Here is a 7,215-nt window from a genome sequence, read left to right as displayed (position 1 = left end):
TTTTTACTCAAAGACCCACTACTTTTCTCCCCACTCAATCCCTAGAGCATATGGCTCTTGATACCAAATCTGTTAGAGAGAAAAAAAAGGAAAAAGCCAGAGAAGGGTATATTTAGAATGAGATGGAATTGAATATATATAAATTGGATTACACCCACAGGCCATTTATACAGCCTAAGTACACTTAACAAACTCAACAAACCAATCAAACTTACTCCTAATATTCTGAATTACAACTATCAATTGAAACCTGCAGAGAAAAACAACTTAGCCTTGTCTTTCTCATTTCTCTCTTTTCCAATGGCTAACACCATCATCTCCATATCATAGAAGAGCTTTGTATGATCCAATTCACTGTCTCCCTTCTCGTTTCCTATCACCACATCTATGATAATCACATTTTCTTTATCTTTGCTTGCGATTGCCTCCTTACATATCTTCAGGATTTTCAAGCATTCCTCATCGTTCCAGTTATGCATTATAGTCTACATGTCACTCAAATTACAATGAGATTAAATATTCAATTGCTATTTAGTAAAAACAACATTTTGTATGGTAAATTTCAATTGTAGAAGGCCATAATAAACAAAATAGATCTTTATTTTACAAATCAAACTATTATGTAGAATGAGTCACACAAAGTCGCGAGAGAGTGAGAGAAAAGTAAATCTTAGCTATAAGATAAAGTCATAAAAAAAATCATAAAGTTATGACTTTTTTTAAATAATAATGTTATTATTAATAACTTTTAATCCTAACCATCAATTTATAGTTATTCACTTTATTTATATATATATATATATATATATATATATATATATATATATATATATATATATATTAGTCACATGTCAAATTATCGAGCAACTTACACCCTAATTATATATATAATCTTGTATACAATCAAAACATGATGTTGTGCTAAAGGTGTAGTATGAAGATAATTAATATTTAGATAATATTTACCTTCAACATAATGGAATCAAAAGAAGGAATTGCTTCAAACATGTCCCCTTGAACATATTCTATGTCCTCTGTTCCTTGCAAGCCATCAACAACACGTGGGAGATCAAATACAATGCACTTCAAATGCGGAAATGACTTGGCAATGGCCTTAGCTATAGTCCCCGTTCCTCCCCCAACATCAACCAAAGACTCTAATCCATTGAACACTCCCTTGCACTTCTCAATCACTACACTAGAAATCAATCGAGAGTCGTTAGTCATGGCATCATTGAAAAGGTGATTGAGTTTGGGCTCACGACTAGCACAATCCCAAAATGTCACCCCATTTTGTGTGTGAAACAGTGTAGGTAGGGTCTTCATTTGTGAACCAAATAGAGAATTGAAACCATAGATTCACCAAAATTGGATCAAGTATGACTTGTGGCAAAGAAATCATACTAAAGGGATGGTCCTTAAGGAGTACTTTAGATTCATCAGTTAGCACATAACTCACTTCTTGCTCATTTTCTGTGGCATTGTGTTGAGAGAAGAAACCGGAATGGGTCAAAATTTGCATCAAGCGGGAAATGAAGCAAGTCTTAGAAGGGTGAATTGAAAGTGAAGCAATGAGTTGTGAGAGTGACATGGGTTGGCCATACTTGTGTATGGCATCAGGTATGCACAGATCAATTGCACATTTAAGGGACATAGAGTTTATGAAAACGAAAGTTTGATTAAATATGTGGGTTTGAGCTCGAAATAGTTTGGCAGAATGGTCTTCAATATCGTCAAAATCCATATTTTGCTACCTTAGCCTATAGCTGCTAGATTCTGTGATTAGCAAAATCACACCATATACAATACTAAAAAAAATTGCTTTTCACGATGATTTTGAGAGATTTTTTTATGATGATTTTCAACGGTCTTTGAAGTCATGAAAAGTTAAGACTTTTCAAAACGATTCTTAAATTGTCTTAGAAGGTCTAATTTCTAAAATAATTTTTTGAAAAATCGTCTTAAAATGTATTTCTTAAAAAAATTAAAAAAAAAAGAAAATTCTAAGAAAAATAGATTTTTTAAGATGATTCTCAAAAAAACTATCTTATAATGTCTTCTTTTTTAAAAAAAAATAATTTTTTTATGATTTTAAGACGATTTTTTTTTAAAATCCTCTTAAAAAGTAGGTTTTTTAAGACGATTCTCTAAAAAATTGTCTTGTAATGTGTGTTATTTTTTAAAAAAAATTTAAAAAATTAGAGGATTATAAGACGGTTTTGTGAGAAATCGTACCGTCTTAGAAATTGAGATTTATTATTTATAAATTAATTATTTTTAAATATAATATTTCTATTTGAAAACAAAACTATTGTTTATAATATATTAAAAGTAAAATATAAACCTAAAATTATTTTATCTTTATTTAAATATAATTAAAAATTTATAAATATATACAAATTAAATTAAAGAGCTATTTACAATTTACAATAATAATAAATGAGATATATAATAATTTTTTATTCCAGCTTTAAGCATTCTCCATAATGATTATAAACAATAGGTTTTAATTCAGTAAAAAAACTATTCACTAGAAAACAAATTTTAACATAGCAGGTTCTTTTAAATGAGTACTCTAAAGTGTCCATCTAAAATAAATCACAATAAAAACTAAATTTCTTTCAATAGCACCTCACAACTTTTGTAATGGACAATTATTGACAATCTGACCTTTTCTTCAACCTAAAAACCAATAAAATAGCATAACATAGCATGTAAAGATCAATTTAAATGATGGAAACTTTTCCAAGGATTTAATCAGTGCACCTATTCTATGGAAATTTATTCCGATTTCAGTATGCAGTATAACAAGAGAATTGATTTATAAATAAAGCTTTGAGCTTCTTAATTCAGTGTACACTGTATACAACCAAAACAAGCTGAATAAATCACTACCATAGCACTCCCATTATTCATGAAATTACCACTCTAGTAGTCTAGTTACAAACAAGCTCTAAATAGGAAAGTAAATGGGTCGAATAGTGTTATCCAAACCTTAATAAAAATAGCATCACCACCAACCACTATATGAATAACATTATGAATGCAAACATCCAAGTTTTGACAAAAAAAAAATCATGCATACCCAATTAAAAACAAAACTAAGGTCCCATTATTGACATTATTTTTAAATTTGATATTATATACGAATTTATACTATCAAATTAAGAGTTATTTTCTCTACAATTAATAATTTTAAAAAATATGGCAAGCTCATGTTAAAGCTCTTGTTGAGTTTAAGAAAATAATGATATTCAAATTTTCTTTAATAGTAGACTAATGACCATGAAAACATTAGGAATGGGTGCGCTAACGACCATAAATAATAATATTAATTAATAAAATATTATACAATTGATAAAAAAAAGAACTAGCTTTTCAGTGAATAACAACCAATATACGATGTAATATATTATTTTCTGGTTTCCAATTAATATTATTTTCTCCAATTGCTAAATCTACCATATTTATGATCTCAGTTATTCTGCTGGTTTCAGTAACTAACAAAATAAGACAATTTAGAATTTTATATTTACCTTAGTAACAGCTTCAATTGTAGCTAGTGGAATCGGACTCCCCTCTTCGTGGTCGTGGCATGGCTCCACTTAGACATATAATATAAGTTGTGTTCTTTATATGTATAAAGTGAGTGATGCAAATATTTGTTATGCTAAACTAAACTACCAATCATTACAAAAAAAATATTGTAATTAAAAAATATAATAAATAAATATTTTAAACATATTTAAGTATATTATAGGCAACTTAAAACAAAAAAGTTGGCCTAGTCTTTAAGAAAAAATGAGTTGTCACTAAGAAATAATGATAAGGAAAAATGTGTGAATTAAACTAACCCTAGATATTATAGTCCCTGTCCATGCCCAAGCCAGAGGAAGAAGGCAGGGAGCTTTGGAAATCAAGAAGAGCCCCAATGCATAAGAAGTGACAGATATCAAAACAGATTTCCATGCTTTCACATCATCAATCTCAAAGACCTTCAGAAAAAAATACAAAAGGAAAAATATGCATGATGATGAATGATTAAGGTAAATGACACACACTCCTAAAAAAAACAAAATAGAATCACTTCAAAATAGAAAATTGAATATCTAAGTAGAAGACCATAACTTGAAAAACTGGAATCACTTCAAAATTGAGTACAATTAGGTCCAGATAAATGCTCAAGTTACCAATAAAATGCAAAGTAATATTGCCATATGAACAATTAGGGTTGGAGCCTAAAAAAATTATATTAAAAGAAATGTTGATTGACCTAATTAAAATTTGGATAACACAATTTGGAAGTAAGGGGGCCCAATGGCATCTTCGGGAAGTAAGGAGGCCCAATGAAGGTATGAGGTTATTTACACATAAATCATTTTTTTAACAGGTTCTTTCTATTACTCTTGGTCTTCCTCTGCTTGATTCATCTAAATATGCATAAAAATTAAAATGTTACTGAATAGTTCCAAGCAGTATCACCTTTATGACAGTAAACACATCCGGAAGAATGGCTTGCTAAAGGGTTAAAAGATTGAGGATCCAAAGGGGATGTTGCTGACAATAGCGTGAATTGCAATCCCTAGACAAAATGAGAATTTGATGAGTCCCCATTAACTACGAAGACTGTTAGTTCTGTTGTCATTATTTTGTGAATAACGATGGTCTTCATCGTAGTCAGAGGGAAAATTTCAAGTTATGACAGATTAAATTTAAATCTATATAAGAAACAATATGAATTAATGTATCACTCACTACAATAATCTTTTAAAGTGAGAATACGAAAAAGTTATGTATCAAAAAAGAAATATTCAATAGAACAAACCTAGATAATAGGCAATAATATGTGGAGCAATTGAAGTAACTTAAGAGAAAATAGACAGCTCCCAAAGAAATAGAAAATGTTAAGGCATAGACTATGCTAGGCATAAGAATTTTGGTATTGCTTCTTTTCATAATTTTTTTTAATCTAAAATCAAAGATTAGAATAAGAGAAACAAGTTCAAATTATATAGCGCTACAAATTATAAGTTTCAATGTGGTGCTTTACAAAAATTTTGGATATCCTAATTACCAAGTTCATTTCCTCCATAATCTTTAGAAGTCTTAAATTATGAAACTCACCACTATAAGAAATTTGAAAGACAACAATGAGTCTAGGAATGGCAAAATAAGAGCAACAATCATATAAGTTTTAGAATTTCTAATATATCTATGATTAGTTAGAGAGTATTACTTACTAAGTTGTACTTGTAGATCATGGACATGAAAGCTATGATAGAATGCTTACATCATATGTGTAAGAGTGGAAGATAAAGCATTTTTAATGATTTTAAGAATTTCTAAAGAATCCACTATCAATTAAAACATCTTCCATTCTTACCAAGTTTATGTTGACCATGGACATGAAAGATATAGTATTCTCACACTATAAGTCTAACAAGCAGACCTATATCTCCATGCCTCCTAAGAACCTATTAATAAATTTAGAATGATAGACAATTAAACATGATAAATTATAACCATAATAATAGAATGAGAGTAGTTAAAATTACAAATTTAGTTTATTCTATTATTATATAGTTCACAAAGAAGGGATTATTTGAAAATCATTAATGGAGATGATACGGATTTATAGTATTTTGGACATCAAAAGCTTTCATGGGTATTGACGGCATTTGATAACCAACTATAAAACAGCCAAAGTTCAGAATGAAAGATGTTTCTATATTTTCACTCTAATTAGTTTTAATTTTCAGTGTGTAATTTGTTAATTGTGCATGAAGACAAGTGCTTATGATACAGGGCCATCAAAAAAGGCCTCTAGCATATAAGTGATCACAACATACTTGCAAATCAGAGGAGAAATGGTATCCTTCACACATGAAAGAATTAATATTTGAAGATAGCTGTGTCTAAGTGTGAAAATCATTCTAAGCATATTAATTGAAGTTCTACCTAATTAATTATAAATGGACATTCCCTTAAAGTAAACCTTTTCATGATCAACATTATGCAATTTGTCATATGCTCCCAGAGAGAGAGGAAATAAGCCAACTTTCCCATCACAAGCAACATCATTTGGTTGTCATATTAGTCAAAGAGATCAAATAAATTAGAAAACCTAAATTATAATCTATCTAAGTCCGTAGATACATTTGCAATTATGAAAATAAGATGGTGAAATTCATTGAAATGATCATTTTAACTTACCAAACTAAGATGGTTTTTAGGAATGAAATCTTAGAATTTTCTAAGATGATTTTTGTAAAATTGTCTTTGTTAAAAAAAACTTATATTTACAAAATTATCACAACCTTATACACTAAGAGAGTTTTTGAGAGCCTGCTTTCAAAATGGGGTCATTTGTGGAGCCTACTTTCAATTTTGGATGTATACAAAACCCCCCACGTCATTTGATATTTATTTGTTGTTAACATGATCCCTGACCAACTAAACATTTTTTTTTTGCAATTAATGGATAATATATTGTAGATAAGATTCAAGAACCCAACTTTCTACAAAAGGGTGATATATTACATCGTTTTTTTTTACATTATTTCTTTAAAAATCAATGTAAAAATTGAACCTTTGGCACTTACATCACTAATATGCTACATGTTAAATTAGTTTGAATAACAACCAATGTAAAATATGACATTTTACAAAGGTTCAAATTGTAACCGGTGTAGTGTGTCATTTTGAACACACCAATTTGACCCTTGTGCTTCACTTTTCTATTTGCACCTAATTTTGAAACCCTGTGTGAACCTCCATAGCCACCATATATCGCAATGCCATCCTTGCACATAGGCACCCCCTCACGCAACCATGTGTAGGTCGCCACCACCTCATGGCATACTTTTCCATTTACTCTAACGTCAACAATTGCCCTTAAGTGTTCCAAACACTTGGATGCCAATGACCTCCACCCGCACTACAACTTTTTGTAACAAACTCTCTTTATGAATAACTAGTCTGCAACCCGTGCACATGCACGGATTGTTTGGTTAGAATTTTTTAGTTGTTCATAGACATCAACGTGATAAAGCTGTTAAACAGGGAAATAGAAATTAACACTAAAGCATTAATCTAGTTGTTCATGGATAATTAACAGGAAAATAAAAATATTGTTCGTTGCACCAGCAACATAGCAAAATAAAAAAATTGTTTGTTGCACCAGCAACATATTAACAACAAAATGATAAAGACAGC

General features: G+C 29.9%; 1 pseudogene; it reads right to left on the bottom strand.

The window, feature by feature from the left end:
* Positions 1–239: 239 nt before the first annotated feature.
* Positions 240–1,744, bottom strand: LOC100779204 (probable O-methyltransferase 3; annotated as a pseudogene).
* Positions 1,745–7,215: the final 5,471 nt, after the last annotated feature.

The sequence above is a fragment of the Glycine max genome, chromosome 12, assembly GCF_000004515.6.
Source record: "Glycine max cultivar Williams 82 chromosome 12, Glycine_max_v4.0, whole genome shotgun sequence".
Classification (NCBI taxonomy): Eukaryota; Viridiplantae; Streptophyta; class Magnoliopsida; order Fabales; family Fabaceae; genus Glycine; species Glycine max.
The sequence above is the reverse complement of the archived record's forward strand: the minus strand, read 5'-3'. Positions and strand labels throughout refer to the sequence as shown.